Below are 20,628 nucleotides of genomic sequence, written 5' to 3'. Positions count from 1 at the left end.
CATAACCCGTGGACACAGACAATAGGGTGGTGGAGGCCAGGGATTGGGGGGCAGGGATAGGCTATAAGGGGTCAATGGGAGAAGAAAGGGGACATATGTAATACTTACAACAATAAAGATTTTTTTAAGTATTCATGCCAATATAACAACAAAAACACACAAGATAAATATGTAAGGTGATGGATATATTCATTAATTAGATGGAGGAAATCCTTTCACAGTGTGTATCAAATCACCATGACATGCATTTAAGTACCTTACAATTTTGTCAATTATACCCCAATAAAGCTGAAATTTGAAAGAAAAAAACGGTATCTGTAGGGGAATGGAACAGTTGTGATAGAAAGATAGAGAATAAATATTTGGTCATGTGTTTCCTTGGTTTAACTTCTGACATTGGGAAAATCTGATTTGAAGGAAAATGTACTTATGCTTATGCTTCATTTTTACATTGGATTTCAGTGTGTGATTTTAAAAAAATCTTTATTGTTGAAAATGTTACATGGGTTCTCTTTTCCCCCCATTAACCTCTTCCAGCCTGCTCTCATTCTCTTCCCTGCCCCAGGCCCTCGCCACCCATTGTCTGTGTCCACGGGTCATGTATATATGCATACAAGTTCATTGGTCAATCTCTTCCCCACCCTCCCCCCCTGCCTTCCCTCTGAGGTTCAACAGTCTGTTCATGCTTCTATGACTTTGGGTCTATTTTTGATCATCAGTTTATTTGGTTCATGAGATTCCGCATATGAGTGAGATCATGTGATACTTGTCTTTCTCTGACTGACTTATTTCGCTTAGCAAGATCACTTTACATAGGGGCGCCTAATTAAGACAGGAAGGCCCTACATTGGGGCATAGGCTAGGGCCTGGATGTAGACATGGAAAAATGCAGTAATTCATTAAGGCTCCAAATAGCAGATAGCTCCAAAATTTGGGGATGAGGTCAGGAAAAGGTTAGCTCCCATACTGAAACTAACAAAAATTGGAAAAGACTGCATCTGCAGAAATGACTCACTTCAAGTGGTTTGTAAACATGTACCAAATGGAGCCACTATCTCTTAGTTTGATTAACAAAGTCATGGGTTTCTCAGAGAACTGTAGTCTACTCAGTGATAATGCCTCAGATTCTTGTGCCGTCATAACCCGAGTACTGGGAGTCTGCCTTGGACCTAAGAAAAGGCAGGCAGAAATCAAGCTGACATTCGTCTTATCCAGCTCCCCAGAGGGAAGGAGACTTTGACTTCAGAGGACCAATGTCAATTACTTCGTTGGAATCTACCTAGAATAGAACATGGGCAAGCTACACTTAGTTTTATAAAAATAGCCAGTAATTACATCTAACTATTTTTGTTGTCATCATTTGCACTGAGTGTTGCAGGAGGCAGAACGAACCAGGAAGAAGAGTGGATGAAAATGTCATGGACAAGGAAAATAATGCGTATTTAGTGCCAGATAGGAAAATAAATTGCTCAGTGGAAGTTTCAAAAGAGCTGCAGCTCAGGAGTGAGTGAACAGAAAGAAAGACCTGGAGAAAGGCAAGGCTGACCTGCTGATAAGAGAAAGTTGGGATGAGGCATAATCACAAGGGAGTGCATTTATAGATAAATGCTGAATCTGAATGCTTGAATGAGAAGGAAAATTGGGAGAAGATGTCCCATGTAGAGCTTGCCATAGTAAGCATTTTTTCCCCTCAAATTAAGCTGATATTTTGTATTGTTAAGCAATTGAGTCAGGGTAAGCATTTCTAACCAGTCAAAGGAGAAGACAGGGAATAGGAAACGATTAGTTGGATGTATCAAATCAGCCATCAAGACAATACTGCATAAATGCTTCTAAAAACTTTGTTACTTAATATAAGATCTGAAATAAATCCAGTGTTTCCCAAATTTTAGTCTTTGGGTACTACTTTTATTAACTTTAACATATCCTCAAACCACCTATACTCTTATCTTAACGTAAATTAATTCTGATCTTCATATAACTCAATGTAATTCTTTAAAATAGTTTAGCCTTTTTTTTCACACTTCAGCTTCATCGTAAACAATAATAAATATGACATCATGAGTTTGCTAAGCTAGTTTGAGGTTTTTATAACATATTAGTAAATGTACAACCTTAAAAATAAAAGCTATCCATCTGTGTGACAGTGGAAATCAACCTGTATACTACTGCTGATACACAGAACCCATTCTGGGAAACCCTAAGATATATATTGATTGTTTCCAGTAATGTTTGTCTTTTTTTTTAATCCTCACTCGAGGATATTTTTACTTGTTTGTTTGTTTTTGTTGATTTTAGAAAGAGGATGAGAGAGAGAGAAACATTGATGTGAGAAACATTAATCGGTTGCCTCCCACACACACCCTGACCAGGGATCAAACCTACAACCTGAGTATGTGCCCTGACCCGGAATCGAACCTTCAACCTTTTGGTGTATAGGATGATGCTCCAACCAACTGAGCCACACCAGTCAGAGCCCCAGTAATGTTGTAGTTTGCTGTATAAAAAGAAAAGTGCTAAATGCACTCACTTTTTTTTTTAGGCTCCTTCTTACTTTTTGAGAGAGAGAAAAGCAGGAAAAAATGAAGCATCATTAACTTTCTCCTACATGGGTGGCTCAGAGGCTTATTTTTAAGTTATTGAGACGACTGGATTGCTCAAAGGGTCAGCTGGGGTAGCCATTTGTGAATAGGGCTTTACATCCTTAACAGAAGAGTAAGGGCTTCCCTGGTGTGTAAGGAACTGTTGCAGAGAAATGTAAATAGAGCAATGTTCCATATTCAGATACTCTGAATATGCTTTTATCCAGGCTACAACCTATCAAAGAGAACAGCTGTATATGGAAAGAACAGAGAACCTGTTGAAAGACAGAAACTCTTTGGGGAAAACCAACTAATATTTACATATACTAGTAAGTTCCCTGATACTGTGAGTAGAGAGGGTCAAGTAAATACCCATACTACCTGGACTTGCCACACACACTGTTACTGAATTTCTACCAAAATGCAATACCAACAACTTGTTTTCCAAAGTGGATTTACCACAACTGGTAAGAGAGAGAGGTTGAAGCAAACAGCCAGTGGGGGCATCTGGGCAGGTAGAAATTCTGCCCACTGTGAATTCTGAAATTGGCATCCTTTCTGAAAGCAGCCTCTTGTGAGTTAGACTAGAATAAACGAGTTCCCCCTCAACCTGAACAATTTTGTAGGAAATAAAAAAATAATAATTTCTCAACCTGCCAATCTAAAAATGTATGGAGCTCTGCCAAGAAAATCATTCATAGGTGAGGCCCAGGTTGGTCAGAGGCTGTCTTGTCTTTCTTTGAAAACTTAGTAAGAACAATAGGTACTAAACACAAACTTAATCTCTAGTCCAGTTTTCCAAAGGCTGGCCCTGCATGTCGGACAGCATTGTGAGGGCATCCTACTCCTCATTTCAAAGCTGTGTCTAACATCTTACTGGTGGAGGCTTTGCCTTGATATTCAGTAAAAGATATTCACACATGGAGCTGTTTAAGAAACGAAATGAGTGTATGTTGTAGGTAAAATATCTTGAACCACAGCAGAGATTGGTCTGTGCTGTGTGCCTTCATTTGGTAAGAAGCTTGGCATCTTGTCACAGAACCACCTGCCTATCTTCCAAGGACTATGGTGACCTCCTTGTTGTCTTTTGCTCACTTGGCTTTCCGTTAACAATCTCTGCTAATGAGATTCTGAGAGCACAATGTAGAAGTCGAGGTAGCAGAATCCAGAAGCAACTTCTAATTATACAGTCCTGAAAACAAAAAGCCTTTAGCGTTAGATAAGCTCTCTCTCGAGCAGGTTGGTCCATAAGCTTTATTTCTTTTTACTTTTCTTTTTAATAGTCGTGCTGAGCTAATCACACAAATGCATTTGATGCTGTAAAACTCTTAGAAGAAAACACAGTGGTAAATCTTCATGACCTTGGACTAGCCGATGGATTTGGCACCAAAAGCATGAGCAACAAAAGAAAAATAAAACGATACATTGGACTTCATCAAAATTAAAAATTTTCATGCATCAGACATTATCAAAAAACTGAAAAGAGAATCCATATAACTGAGAATATTTCCAAATCACATATCCAAAAGAGGACTTGTATCCAGAATATATTTAAAAACAATCTTACAACTCAATGACAGAAAGATAAACAACCCAATTTTAAAAATGGGCAAAGGACTTGTAGACATTTCTCCAAAAAAAAAAAAAGATATGCAAATGGCAAGAAGCACATGAAAAGATGCTCAACATCATTGATCATTAAGGAAATAAAAGTCAAAAACCACAATGAGATGCCACTTTATATTCACTAGGATGGCTAGCTTTAAAGAAAAAAAAGGGAAACAATTAGTGGTAAGGATATGAACAAATTGAAAATCTTGTACATTGTGAGTACCTAAAATAGTGCAGCTGCTGTCAAAAACAGTGTGGTGATTCCTCAAAAAACTAAACATAAAATTACCATATGACCCAGGAATTCCACTCCAAGATGCATAGCTCAAAGAATTTAAACAGATACTGGAATATTTGTGCATAAATATCTGTAGCAACACTATTCACAATAGCCTAATGGTGGAAACAGCCCAAAGGTTCATCAATGAATTAATGGATACACAAAATGTGGCATATGAATACAATGGAATATTATTCAGCCAAAAAATAAAGTACTGAATCAAGCCATGATGTGGATGAACCCTGAAAACACTATTCTAAATGAAAGAAGCCAGACCCAGATCACATATTGTATGATTCCATTTATATGAAATATCCAGAATAGGTAAGTCTATTAAGGCAAAAAGCAGATTGGTGGTTGTTCTTGACTAGAGGGAGATAATGGGTATAGGGGGTTTTTTTTTTGAGGTGATAACAATGTTTGGAGCCCTAGCTGGTTTGGCTCAGTGGATACCTAGAGCAGGGGTCCTCAAACTTTTTAAACAGGGGGCCAGTTCACTGTCCTTCAGACCGTTGGAGGGCCGGACTATAGTTTAAAAAAAACTATGGACAAATTCCTATGCACACTGCACATATCTTATTTTGAAGTAAAAAAACAAAACGGGAACAAATACAATATTTGTATTTGCATGTGGCCCGCGGGCGGTAGTTTGAGGACCCCTAACCTAGAGCATCAGCCTGCGGACTGAAGGGTCCTGGGTTCAATTCCAGTCAAGGGTACATGCTGGGGTTGCGGGATCAATCCCCAGTAGGGGGCGTGCAGGAGGCAGCCAATCAATGAGTCTCTCTCATCATTGATGTTTATATCTCCCTCTCGCTTCCTCTCTGAAATCAATAAAAATATATTTTTAAAAAATGTTTTGGAACTTGATCGAAGTGGTGGTTGCACAACATTATAAATATACCAAATACCACTGAATTGTATGTACTTTAAACTGGTTAATTTTATGTTATGTCAACGTAACCTCAATTTAAAACAAAAAGCAGTTGATGATTATTATTGAATGATCTGACATGCAAATTTGAAGCCAGAATCAACCAAATACATATTATCAATGACTTTTGTTGATGGAAATAGTCCAGAAGGCTATCTTTACAGGGAAATCCTTTTTATGACTGTGAATGCTCAAAGGTTAGCTGATAGCTGTTAAATGGCAGTATGAATTATTTAGTCTTGTTTCCTCATAACTGATGGAGAATGGGTTCTGAACAAGTGACATTAATTTGAACACAACGGCCTATCTGAAGTGACTGGGAGATCATGGGGAACTTGATAGTGTCAGGTGATGGAGCTGATAGATATGTGGCATTGCAGCTGACAGCTTAGAAACTATAGAAGCACATCTACCATTCTGTGGAGTACTAATTAGGACCAGGGAGTCGACAGGAAATGCTGTACAAAAGTTGTACATCATTCTACACGAACAGACAAGTCTGCTAAGAGAGCATGTTTTATTCCCAGAGATACAAAATTTGGGTAGAAAAACTAAGAATTCTTACATGGAAGATGTGCTTTTTACTTTATGGAAGTCAGTTTCATTAACTTCCACAGAAAATGCCTTAATACGAGCCACCAGAACTCCTGAGTAAAAGGGATTAACTTTAGCCCTGGCTGGCTTGTTCAGTGGTTAGAGCAGCAGCCTGAGGACTAAAGGGTCAAGGGTTTGATTCCTGGTCAAGGGCATTACCTCGGTTATTCCATCCCCTGCCCTGGTTGGATGGGGGAAGTGTGGGGGGCAACCAGTTCTCACATCGATGTTTTTCTCTTTCTCCCCTCCGCCTTCCTCCCTTTCACTCTCTCTAAAATCAATGGAGGGTAAGGTTTAAAAAAGGGGAGGGGAAGACTGGGGGATTCACTTTAAATTTGTCCTTTCCTGGTCTGCAATTGGCCTCATTTCCCAAACTGGTTAAAAGTTATTATCACCTTAAACATGATTCTTGAACTGTGTTACATACACTTCTGGATAACATGCTCATGTTTGCATAACTGCAAACTATCATCTCTCTTCCATCCTTTGGAAAAGTCCAGCTTACTTACTGACTTGAAATCAAAAGTCTATAATGATTACTACAGATGAAACAATCTCACCCAAAATAGACAAGAAATAAAATGGAAAGTATTAATTTATCCTTTGGCACGGGGTGTGGTTCTCAGAATGAACTCAAACCAAGTCTTATATCACTTAGGATGTTTCTTAGCTATAAGTATTCAGAAAATCAAACTTACAGTGACTTAAACCAATAGGGAGGTATCTGTCTCATGATTAGAAGGCAGGAGACAGGAGGTAGGTCTCCTGCTGAATGATGTCATCAAAGGCCGTGGACTTTTCTATCTTTCCACTCCACCATACTTGGAAAAGGGATGGGGGCTTGTGTAGGGAGAAGGAAGTTGGCACCAACCACATCTGTCCCTTTATTACGAAAGAAAAGCTTTCCCTGAAACCTCACAGGAGACTTCTGCTTATGCCACTTCAACCAGAGCCAATACGGTTCACATGGCCACCCCTAACTGGAAGGGAGGTAGAAAGAAAAGATTTAGCATTTCTAGCCTCTCTAGTGAAGAACAGGGAATGGAGAAGAGGTTGGGGAATGGGTTTTAGCTTGTCATATTTCAACGATTGCCACACTTTTCCTTGTACAAACACTAAAGAAATAAATAACTGATTTTATGCATAACAAACAAGAACATGGGCAATGTATGACTCCTATCTTTCTGCTAACTGATTACTATGAGTTATTATTAAAATGGTTATTATTAAATGGAAGTATGATGTTGCTTGAGTTTTCATTTCATCTCGGAAAATAAAAAAACTGATATTATACCTTAAATGATTTGTGGTGTGTTGTGGTGTTTTTTTTAAATACATATTTTATTGACCTCAGAGAGGAAGGGAGAGGAAGAGAGAGACAGAAACATCAGTGAAGAGAGAATCATTGATCAGCTGCCTCCCACAAGTCCCACGCTGGGGATCGAGCCTGCAACCTGAGCATGTGCCCTGACTGGGAATCGAACCATGACCTTCTGGGTGAGTGCTCAACCACTGAGCCACACCAGCTGGGCTGTAGCCTTTCTTTTCTGCTTATGATAGATCTTCATGCATAGTGACTCATTTGGCTTTACTACGTTTAAGAGAAAGACAATGGAGGCAAGGAGAAGGGGGAAGACGGAAAACTAGCTACATGATCATTTATTTACTCACCCAAATTTAGAACTTTAAGGGGTCCTGGGTCAGGATATTTAGCAAGGTACTTCTCCACTACTCTTCCTCCCTTTCAATGCCTAATTAAACTCATATACTTACACACACACATTCACACACACACTGATATAAACAGCCACCACCATCATAGGGAAAGGAAGCAATTATCTAATCCTCGGACTGGGCAAAGGAAGGTGGTGACTCAATACCCAAAGCCAGGAAAAGAGGGAAATTGTTATTTCCCTAAGGAATACAAATCTCTTTTAAGTTATCGCACCTGAAAAATTAGATGTATGCAGCAATATCAAGGAGCAGTGGTCAGATTTATGATGACATAAAATTCATCCAATTTACAAAAAATATCCAGCTTCCTCCTTGTTATCCACAGAACCTATCGTACCAACCAGGCAAAATAAGCTTAACCTTGACAAATTTTCTCCCTGCAGCAAATGCTTGCATCAACTGGCAGATTTTTCTGGCTGTGGATTTATAATGACTTTCTTAATTTTGAAGAACAGATTAAATGACTACATAAGGATCTGAATATTACCATCCACAAATCTTTCTGCTAACTGATGCCTATGAGTTATTATTAAATGGTTTTTCCATGTTTCAAAGCATTTCCTGTGCTGGTGCATCTTTGCAATACTACATATTGCCTCTGACGAATGATTCAAAAATAAAATATGAGCTTCAAAGAAAATAAAGCCAACTATGTGGTAAAATGGATTTTAAGGAAGATTTTAATAATATCGGAGAGGTAAGAACTTTAAATTACATTTCCCAAGGCTAAGAGATAGTAGCAGCTTTTAAGGTTTTCAGATAAATGTTAAAATAAGTTTTACCAAAAGTACAAAAGTCTTTATAAAGTGCAATGTTTATAGGCTTAACATTTGAGTTTTAATAACTTGTATTGCATCTGTGATAGAAATAATCTATGAATATCACTTAAAGGCAAAATACATTCTCTTCTCCTGGGTTGAAATAGACTTCTAATCTACTAGCCAAAGGGCATAGTTTAACCATTTGTATGGCAACCATTTCTTTCATTTATCACAGCATCTGAAGAAAGAACATGCTGTGTACAGCTGGGTAATGTAGCTGTCCTAGACTTTATTAAATTGGCTTTTACATGCTACTTACGGATTTCTATTGTATCTATGATCTTAGACATAAAGGTTGAGAGATATACAGGGTCTTCATATACTTCTGCAGATCTCTGGCTATATTAATCCCCTTTGGCAAACTCTTGTAGCACAATGTTTTACACTTGGAAAGCACATTCTAATCATTTCCGTTTATCTTCTCAATATCCGTAGGATGGAGTAAGCTCTGGATAGAGAAAGTATTGGCTAATATTGAAGGCAGAGGAGTCTGCTGGTCTTTCATAGAGATTTTATAACAACAATCAGAGGTTGATAAAACAGAAGATCATCTTTTCACAAATGCCATAATAAAGGAGGACAGCCAAAGAGGCAGAACTAAGAACCTAATATTGGAACCAGAGAAAGAGACCTACTAGTTTCCAAACTCAGAGAAGATAATCGCCCATAATTGGTGAGCTTGCTGTGCGGGGTGCTGAAATAAGTCTTTTACATACTTTATTGTCCCTGAAATCTCACAACAGTCCTGCCATTTTCAGATAAGGAGAGGAGGTTTATGAAAATTGCTCAATAAAGGTTAGGTCCCTTCACTGCTATCCTCCACTATAATGATTCTAACAAATAATAACCACTCATTCAGTCATTCTTGATTTTCTGCTACAAATATTTAATGTGCAACTATTTAGTGCTAGGTATTGTGCTAGCCATTGGGCAAACCAAAATAAATAAGAACAATGTACACCCTATCCTCACAAGGTTAACTTTCAAAGTTTAATGTGGCACAGAGTCTGTTTAAGAAATGATAATAGCATATATTTGCATAACATGTGTTATATACCAGGTGCTATTCTAAGTTTGTGACATATATTGATTGATTTAATTCTCCTAACAACCCTACCACTTTACAGATGAGGGAACTCAGTCAGGGACAGAAGTCAAGTAATTTACCTAAGGTTACACTCCTTGTGATTTTCAAAGTCAGGATCTGAACACATGCTACCTGGTGTAGATTCACTGCTGAAGACAGAATTTGAGTAAATATTTTTAAGTGGAGAACAGTTATGAATCAATTCATATATTAAAATCATGTTAATATTACTTATTGTCATCACTGCCAACATTAGCACTCTTCTATTGGAGGGGCAGCCCCTAATTTATGAATCAATTCATATATTAAAATCATGTTAATATTTTCTTTATAAACACAATTCAACTTGGGGCTGAGGTCTCCTTTACTTATTGTCATCACTGCCAACAGTAGCACTCTTCTATTGGAGGGGCAGTCCCTAAGCTTCCTAAAATTGTCTTGCAAATGTTTATTTGTAAGACCACAGTTGACTCTTGGAATATACTTTCTAACAGAACAAGTTACAAATTGTGGATAAGTTCCCAAACCAGCTCATAACAATCATTTTAAGCCTTAATATAGCTAGAATAGGAATAATGTTGAAGAGGTTCATCCATTTATTCAACAAACTCACTTGAGCATCTATGGTACAACAGATTCTGTTTATATGCTGAGAAACCAACAATAAGCAACACAAAGCTCCTTGCAGTCTAGTTGGAAATCAGGGACTGAGGATAAAAAGTTGTGACAAGAAAGTTTTCTTTCCTCTTTTACCTTTACCCATTTCATTTCTCTGCCCCAAGAGAAAACAGTAACTGGGCAGAGAACATAGAATAGTGAAGTTTACTAGAGTAGAAATGTGATAAGCTTTCCTTCCCGTCCCTTCTCTCCTTCCCAGACACTGACTGCAGTATCTCCATCCTTTGTGCTCCATGGACCCCCGTTTCTTGACCAACTGGGACTAACCAGTGGTTCGGTGGCAGAAATGTGGGGGGTGCAGGAATTGGGAGATGAGAAAAAATGGTCTTGAGCAGAGCAAGACAGGGTCACAAAGGAATAGAGAGAGGGAAATGTTTAGCCCCAATAGGAGGAAAAAAGTCCCCATCCAAACCAGAAGACGAGGTGGTTCATAAGCAAGCTATCCAGATCCATAGATTGTACAGAGCTTACCATTTTGTTGTAGGGATCCCACTTAACTGTTTTTTGAAAGAAAAATAATTCCCAGAAAGGCAACATTTACTTAAGAAAAACCAACAAATGAGAATCCTTTCTAATGTAACTTCCAAAAGGTAATTTCCTAATGCATTAATTGGCCAAGAGCTAGATACTTGTTCTTGCAAACAAACAAGACTATTGCTAACTTCAGCAGAAAAGGAATTTGCTGAAAACGTATAGGATAGACCACAGATTGGATAGGAAGGCTAGACTCCACGGCTGGAAATCTGATAGGAGCCAGGAAAGGTGAGGGAGCAGGAACCCGGCCGAAGTCCCATTACAGGAATGGTCAGTTTGGGAAGTCACAATGGATGTGACCGCCACTGCTGTCCTTGCCTGCTGCTGGATGCACCAACATGTGTCAATTCAAAACTGTCTAATACTTTAAGCAATAAAAAAAAAATTAAAAAAAAAACAAACTGTCCCTGCATAAGAGCTCCACTAACTGGACCGCCACTGCTGTCCTTGCCTGCTGCTGGATGCACCGACATGTGTCAATTCAAAACTGCCCCTGCTCCACTAACCACAGATTCAAAGCACTGGGCAGGAGCATCCAATTGGCTTTCCCCACAGGGAAAGGGAGTGTCTGGCTATCCCTTCCCCAAATCACACAGTACAGATTCCATCAAAATAGATACTAGGCCAGTGATGGCGAACCTATGACATGCGTGTCAGAGGTGACACGCGAACTCATTTTTTTGGTTGATTTTTCTTTGTTAAAAGGTTTGCCATCACTGCACTAGGCAGTCAGTAAAAGGACAAACGCTCAATGCACACTACTTATGATAATTGACTAAAGTGGGTTTTTTTTTGTTTTGTTTTTAATAAAAGAGTAGAATGTCAGCCAAGGCTTTCAGACATGTTTGTTAGGGCCGCAGAGAAGCTCTGCCTAAGAGTTACCGCCATTGGCCAACTCAAAGTAACAAACACCACCCAGTGTTCGTTATTTGCTCTACCTTTAACTTTGATTCATTCTGGTTTACAATGAATAAACTCAATTTCTATTATAATTGATTAAGGGTAGACCAAAGCAAGCATCTTCGTCAAGATTGCTGTTTGCCTAGGGTGTGGCATTGTCTCATTAGAAACCCTCAGCTCTGTGAAAGTGTAGGTTTACCCATCTTAATATACCCATTTTAAATAATGAGTCGCAGTGAGAATGTCACATATTATGGCATTATTGGTTATTATGGAATATGGACAGATATGAAGTAATTACTTTCTTCTGCCTCATTTAAGCAAAACATGATTAGTAAAATTATTTTTAGATATATATTTATATCCTCTAGAAAATATTTCACATTTTGCCTCATAAACTGAATGATAGTAATTTGAATGGCCATGATGGATGAATAAGAAATTTCTCATTACAATAGAAATTGAGTTTATTAATTGTAAATCAGAATGAATAATGCTATTCAAAGTTTCACCTTGAATCTAATTAATAAGATTGCTTTTTATAAATTAATTTCCTGACCTATTTCCTTATAGAATTGAGACTAGATTCAAATATATTTATTCTAGTTAATTAGTTATGATATTTGAGCTTGAAACTTGTATACTTGGGTTCTATGTACTGTGACAGTAAGTGGACATAAATCCAAATGAACTTTTAAATTAAAATTACAAATACTGAGACATGTGTATTACCATCTTACCAAACTCAATATTTGGGCTTATATTTCCTACAAATCCTAATTGTTTAAGAAAACTTTTTTACAAATCTAATGTGATGTTTTGATTAAGGAATCCTTGGGGGAATAAATTTCTTCATGAGGAAGTTCAAGGTGTTAAAGCCATCACGTGAGGCTTCCTGAAAGTGTTAGTGAAATTAATATTTCAGGGCAATATATTTTTTAATATCTCAGGACAAAATATTTTAAGAAGGCACTTTTCTTAAATAGGGATATTCTGTATTCTTAGGCTTATGGAGGAAAAGGAATTAGGAGAAAAAGATTGAAGTTATGAAAATATATAGTAAATATTCTACCAAGGAGCACAGTCTGGGTTTTTCTTATGTCAACAAACATTTAATGAGCACCCACTATGTGCCAACTGCTAAGTGTTGAGCTTGGCTCCTTCCTCTCCCATGGTCACTTCCAATTCGATGACAATTAATATCACTAAGACCAATATTAAGTTAATATCACTTAAAGTAACTATCACTTAAGACCCATATTTTAAATAGCACTTTGCAAATGAAATGCACTTTCACTTACATTAAATTCAGGATAAGGAAAAAATCACTGTGCACTTATTAAATGACCTGAGATTTCCTACACAGAAATACAAAAAGATATTGAATCATAATGACAATGGGTATGAAAGTAAGTAGCTGTGGAAGCCACAGGAACGTAGCTGAGATCTCCTTCAAGAGAATTGGCTGTGGGGCGCATAGTTGACTAAGATCCCCCGCGGTAACCCACCCCTGGGGATCCCACCAAGGCTACACTTGCCTCAGCTGTTCCCAGCCAATGAGTGAACACAAAAGGGGTCTTAGAGCTGGCCCATCCCTGTAGGATTTAGGTCTTCTCTAATAGGTAACTTTGGCTGGAGCTTTCTTAAAACTGCACTGTACTTGCCCTCGCCGGGGGGTAGGGGAGGTTGGGGCGGTGGTCAGTGGGGAAACAAAAGAGACATATGTACTACTATTTGTAATACCTTAAACAATAAAATTTAAAAAAATAAAATAATACAAAGAAAAAACAAACAAACAAAAAACTGCACTGTAGTCTCAGGCTCTTCTACCCAATCCTTCTCCTTCCCCTCTCTGCTGTCACATGTGTCAAGCCTACAATACAGCTGGAAGGCTCCCTCCTCTTTATCCTTCATAGACAATTCCCTCCAATACATCTCTTGCTTGTCTAATCCTGTTTTGGTGTCTGTTTCTCAGACCCAGGTGAAAATAGAAATGATTCCAAAAAATAGGTACTCAAGTTGGAGTTTGGAGATAGGCTCACTCACGGCCCGACTGACAAAAGATGGCCCCATCCTGAGTGGTCCCATTGCTGAAGATTTCAGTGGTGCTGACCTCGCAAGGTGTTCTGATGCTGGGAACTACCCTCACGGCTGTGATGATGCAAGCATGTTAAAGATACAAGGGGCACAATGCCTAAAAAGACAGCAGAGTCGCTGGTTATTAAGTTGTACCAGTGCCCTGGAGAGGAATAACGAGAAACAGAGGGCCATTAATAATTCAAGACCAAGTGTGAGAGCCAGGGACCAGAGTCTTCGCTGGCTTACAAAGGAGTCCTTACCTCCTTCAGTAAAAGTGCCAAGTTGAAGAACAGACATAGGATTTGATAATGAGAGCTGCAGAGCTCCTGGGACATTTAAATACTCGGCCAAGGTAGGTCTGTGTTGCTCAAAACAGGGCACTGGGAGGGAAAACAGGATTTTGAGATGTGAGGTGGGAGATCTCCAAGGATGCTCCAAGGATTTAGGAACTGCAAGCCTCTCTGAACCCCTAGAACTTGGAGAGGTGGTCCCCGCCTTTCTAGTAAGAGCTAGCACAGCTCCTAATGGGAAGATAACACAAAGGCTTTGCCCTGCAAGACAGGCAGCTCTCCCCACCTACACTCTGGGCTGCAGGGCCAGAAACTAAAGTTAAATTCCAGCATTTCTTGGCTGAGGTTATGTTGGGCCTGACAAGAGAGGAAAGACATTAACACAAAGGAGCTGCGAGAATTAGCTAGTCACTAGTGCATACTGGCAGGAGCCAGGTGACTACTGATAGAATGGAATTCTGAGGGTGCTTGGTCAAGGGGGCAGGAATGTAATACTGAAAAAAGGAGGAATGCATCCAATTGGGACACTTATGTCATGGGCTTGAGCACTCTGGCAAGCACCCTAGGGGATGGGGCAAACTCACTGCTAGGGTGGCTCTTAGAAGCCTGGAAAAAGTGCTGGTCAATGTTGAGCAAAATGGAACATACCTGTGCTGCCCTGGAAGCCTGTAGAGGAAGAAATGAAGAGCTGAGGGAAGATGGTATGCTGGATGGATATATTATGCCAGGCCGGAAGACTACCAGATTATGTCCCATGGGGAAGCCTAAAAGATACATCATTCACCAAGGTCAAGAGGAACATGCTAGTGAGTGGAGCTCTCACACCCAAAAATTCAGTGCTGGCTTTCCTCTGGAGGCCAGAGCTAATGGTAAGGGAGCAGCCACGGAGCTGGGCTCTTTAAATGCCAGGTGATCATGCCATTGCTCCCGCTCCCAAATACATGCCAGTAATAGAAGCCATGTGGTAGTGTTTAACCCTTAGAAGCCAGGAGGCTGTCATGATCAGCGAGGTTGGAGAAGCAGCTAAATAGCCTTAGTCTTCGGGGAGTTGTGGAACTATTTACAGCATGGTGTCCTTGAGGTAAAATAAAATAGATGGACATCCAATGAGGATACCCCATGACATCTACAACCCAAAAAGGGCAAGAATGGGGAGTAGGGGTTCGAGTGTAGTTACAATAAAAAGGCACAATTGCCCTGGCTGGTGCAACTCAATGGTTAGAGCACTGGCCTGTGCACTAAGGGGTCTCAGGTTCAATCTCAGTCAGGAGCACATACCTGGCTGTTCGATCCCCAGCCCTGATTGGGGCACATGCAGGAGGCAACCAATCAATGTGTCTCTCTCACAATGATCTCTCACGCTCTCCTCCCTCCCTCCCTCCCTTCCACTCTCTCTAAAAGTCAATGGAAAAAATATCCTCTGGTGAGGATTAACAGAAAATAAAATAAATAATAAAAAGGCACAATCCCTTGTTCAGTTACCAGACCCAGGCCAATTTTCATATGTGGGACCACTGAGTGAAGAGTGGCTCAGTCCCTGGGAGAAAGGATTTTGCAAACCCAAAAGTACATGCCATAATGGTTCCTCAAAAGGACCTATGTCCACTTACTTAGGAACTGCACTGGGGAAAGGGGACTACCCAGATATTCCAGAGGCTATTGAACCCAGGGTCTAAGTTGACATTTGATTCCCAAAGACCTGAAGAGTCATCATGACACTGTTATAATGGCAGTGTGGGGGGTCATTTAATAAATGGAGATCTAAAGTCAGACTTACAGTAGGTCCACTAGGCCCATGGATGTACTCTGTTGTCATTTCCTCAGTTCCCCAATGTGTAATGGGAATGATAGAGTTGGAATCACCACCATACTGGGTCCTTGACCTGTGGAGTCACAGCTGTAATAGTGAGGAAAAACAAGTAAAAATCATCTAAATCCCAACCCAACCAAGATATTAAATGAAAAACAATATTGCACTGAGGTGGATAGGATAGGGGAGATTAGTGTAAGGACCTAAAAGATGGGGGTAGGGAGCAGATGTGTTCTTTTTCATACCTCCATTTGATTTGCCAGTCTGACCTCTGTACAAACCAGATGGATTCTGGAGAATGACTGCCATGTAGGCCAGTCTGACCTCTGTACAAACCAGATGGATTCTAGAGGATGACTGTCACGTAGGCCACTGTAAATGGTTGAAAGTAGGAGCCCCGATCAGTTGCTATGCTAGACGTAGTATCGTTGCTAGGCCTCAAGTACATGGTATACAGCTACTGATTTGGCAAATGCCTTTTCCATTCTGGTTAGAAAAGGGGATCAGACACCGTTCACATTTGAATGAAATGAACAATATATATTTAATTTTGTCCTAGGGCTGCTAACTCTCCTGTACTCTCTCATAGTCCAAAGAGAACTGTACTGATTGAACATCCCCCAGAATATGACATCTATCCATTACATGGATGACATCCTGCTGATTGGACAAAACAAGCAAGAGATGGTTAGTGTGCTGGAAGCACTGGTAATACACAGGTCAAGCCTATGAAGGTTCAGCCATTGCATTTTTTCAGGGGTGCAGCGATCAGGGGCATGCACGCTATCTGTCCCAAAATATAGCTGCTGCATTGGAAGGAAGCCTGGTAGGCCCCTTAGAGTTCTGCAGGCAACATTTCACACCTAGGAATACTTATTGCTCTGCCTTGTGTTGGATAATATGGAAGGCTACCAGTGTTGCCTGAGGCCCAAAGCAGGAAATAGCTCTGCAGCAGGTCCAGGCTGTGCTGCAAGCAGCCCTGCAGCTCGGGCCACAAGATCAGCAGACCTGATGGTGCAGGAAGCATCCGTGGTGGGAAAAGATGCAGTGTGGAACAAGCCCCAGTGGGACAATCACATCATAAGACTAGGATTCCAGAGCAAAGCCCCACCATCTGTGGCAGAGAATTATCATTTTTTAGAAATAGCATGTTACTGAGCTCTGGTAGACACAGCATGCTTGACCATGAGTACCAGGTAAGCATGTGTCCAGAACTGCTCATTATAAACTAAGCTTAGTCAGAGCCACCAAGACATAAAGTTGTATGAGCTCAGCAGCAGTCCATTAGAAGACAAAAATGGAACACCTGACATTGAGCCCAATAAAGACCGAGGGCACAAATAAGCTGTATGAGCAGGTAGCACAGACCTCCATGCACCTACCATATTGCATCAGTGCCATTCCTCCCACTTGCACCTACAGCAGTAGGAGAGGGGAGGTACAACCAGCTGAAGGAAGACAATGCCCAAGCTTAGTTTACCAATGGGTAGGTTGGCGTGGTTCAAATTGTGGGTATGAGATGCCAATGGACCGTGGTTGAATTATAGGCATGTAAAGGGGCAGTCTTGAAAGGCAGTGGTGAGGGAAAAATCTTCCCAATGGGCAGATCTGTAAGCATCATTAGGTGAGATTCCTGAACAGTGGTCAATGGCTGGCCCTCTGGTCAGGGTGTGAAAGAAAAATGGCTACATCAAAGGCAAGGTCTGGCTGGGGTAAAGGTACATACATGGGTGGACATGAGGGCATGTAAAGGGGCAGTCTTGAAAGGCAGTGGTGAGGTGAAAATCTTCCCAATGGGCAGATATGTAAGCATCATTTTATGTAGAAGTGGCTTTAGGTGAGATTCCTGAGCAGTGGTCAATGGCTGGCCCTCTGGTCAGGGTGTGGAAGAAAAATGGGTGGTGCATCAGAGACAAGGTCTGGCTGGGGTAAAGGTACATGGGTAGACATGAGGAGTGGGTAAATTTTTTTTAAATAACATGCTCATGTCCACCAGAAAGTGTCTACCATAGAAGAGGCACTGAATAACCAAGTGGACACCATGATTCCATCAATTGACATTAGCCAGCCTGGAAGACACAATGGGCACATAGATGGAATGGCTTCTGGCAGAGTAAGAGGCTATGAATGAGCCCAACAGATGAACTCCCACTTACTAAAGCTGACCTACTTATTGTAGAATGTCCAACCTGTCAGCAACAGAGACTAATGCTGTGCCCACAGTATGGCACTATTCCTTAGAAGAACAGGCCACTTGGTGTCAACTTGACTACATTGGATCCCTTTGATCCTAGAAAGGCCAGCAATTCATCCTTAACAGGGACACCTATTCTGGTATCCCCACATCCCAGAGCCACAAAGCCTCAGCAGCACCACTATATGGCTATTAATGGAATGACTAATTCACAAGCATCAATTCCATTCAGCAGTGTTCACCCAGGGGACCTACTTCATAGCAAATGAGGAGAGGGCCCAACCAGAGGAGCCACTGGTCATATTACATACATGCAATCCAAAAGTATATAGTCTCATAGATCACTAAAAGGCCTACCAAAGACCAGCTCAAATGCAACATGCTATGGGGATGCCGTGTATACCTAGAATCACAAACCTTTATATGAGTCCAAGAACCCAGAGAGGAATGACTGCAATTATCATCACTGCCAGTGATCGACTGAAGTACTCTGCTTTCCATTCCTGAAACTCTGGGCTCTGCGGCATTGAAAGTATTTGTCACCAAAGCGGGCACACTCTTGCTAGAGAACACAGCAAAAGTTCTACTGAACCACCCACTATGACTGTCATCAAGGCACTTGGTAATTTTTCTTTTTAAATATATTTTATTGATTTCAGAGAAGGGAGAGGGAGAGAGAGATAGAAACATCAATGATGAGAATCATTGATTGGTTGCCTCCTGCACATCTCCAACCCGGGTCAAGCCCATAACCCTGGCATGTGCCTTTGACCGAAATCGAACTTGGGACCCTTCAGTCCATAGGCCAACGCTCTATCCACTGAGCCAAACCAGCTAGGGCAAGGCACTTTGTACTTCTTATGTCCAGGGACCAGCAGGCTAGTAGAGCAGTCACCCTCCTCGCTAGTATAATTGACTTTGACCAGGAGTGGGGGGACTGGAGAAATATGTACAGAACACAGGTGGTCCATTTGGTGCCTATTGGTATTCCTTTGCTCCACTACAACTGTGAATAGATATAAGTAGTAACCCAGGCTGAGAAGGGTATGATTTCCAAGGGTTCAGATACCTCAGGAACAAAGGTTTGGGTCATACCATTAGCTAAGCCAGCAAGACCTGCTAAGGAGACAGGATGATGGAAGACAGAGTCGATGAGTACTAGTTTTGGCTCTTCAGTGACAGGGGATACCAATCATCAGACCAAACTCTTTCTTCTGAGAGGTACATGGAAATTATAGAAGAATTGCTCCCCAAACTTGTAAGAAATGGATCTGGATGGTGCAACCATAGAAATTGTCTGCTCAGAATTCCTACAAGAGAACTGGCTGCAGAAGCAAAGCGAACTGAGTCCAGGCTGCACCCCTTTGGATTCACCACTGCATTCACTGCAAGGCCGTGCTTCCCTGGGGCTGCGTCCTGCCACTGACAGCACAGTGAGGGTACTGGTGCCGGCCCATTCTCGCACATCGGAATCTGTTGACAAGCTACTTTGGCCAGAGGACATCCCACCAGCCTGGAACACACATTTTTAGAACTGCACGGCAGTCTGAGGCTCTTCCAACCCAGTCCCCCTTCCTTCCTGCTCTCCTGTCATAGGAGTCAAGCCTAGGGTACAGACGGCAGCTCTCCATGTCAACTCCTGCTCCCTCCTCTTCATCCTTCAATTCCCTTTAACAAACCTCTTGGCTGTCTTATCTCGTTTAGGCATATTTTTAAAGGACTCAAACACACGCTCATGTTATGGATCAGTATTTGCATACATGCTCATGTTTATGGATTAGCATTTGCATATTTTCTTTGAAACCACACCCAAACTAATAGCAGTATAGGTTCACAAGAGAACTTGGTTCACCTTGAAAGTTAAGTAATTTGAAGCCTACAATAGAGCATAAGGATTAAAAGATCTCTTAGCCTTATGAAAGATGATGAAATATTTAAGATATCCAAGGAAGCATAAAAAATAATAGAATGAACACAGAGCTTAAGACATAAACCTTGCCATGAGCTGAAGTCTCTTGTGTATCCCACCTTAACTGCATCCTCCTCCCACTCTCCACATTTTGATCTTTACATCCCTGTGCATTTCTTCATATTTATACTAGAAATATATGTATCCTTAAATAACATTTTTCCTTTGGATTTTTAAATGTCTTCTCCACTTAAAACTCCCTAAAATTTAGGTTTATATATACACGTATATACTAGAGGCTTGGTGCACGAAATTCATGCACAGTGGGGGAGGGGGGGGAGGGGTGTCCCTCAGCCCGGCCTGCACTCTTTCCAATACGGGATCCCTCAGGGGATGTCCGACTGCCGGTTTAGGCCCAATCCCGCAGTCGGACATCCCTCTCGAAATCCGGGACCACTGGCTCCTAACCACTCACCTGCCTGCCTGATCGCCCCTAACCACTCTGCCTGCTTGATCGCCCCTAACTGCCTCTGCCTGCCAGCCTGATCACCCCTAACCACCTTTGCCTGGCGGCCTGATCGCCACCAACTC

The sequence above is a fragment of the Myotis brandtii genome, unplaced genomic scaffold, assembly GCF_000412655.1.
Source record: "Myotis brandtii unplaced genomic scaffold, ASM41265v1 scaffold59, whole genome shotgun sequence".
Classification (NCBI taxonomy): Eukaryota; Metazoa; Chordata; class Mammalia; order Chiroptera; family Vespertilionidae; genus Myotis; species Myotis brandtii.
The sequence above is the reverse complement of the archived record's forward strand: the minus strand, read 5'-3'. Positions refer to the sequence as shown.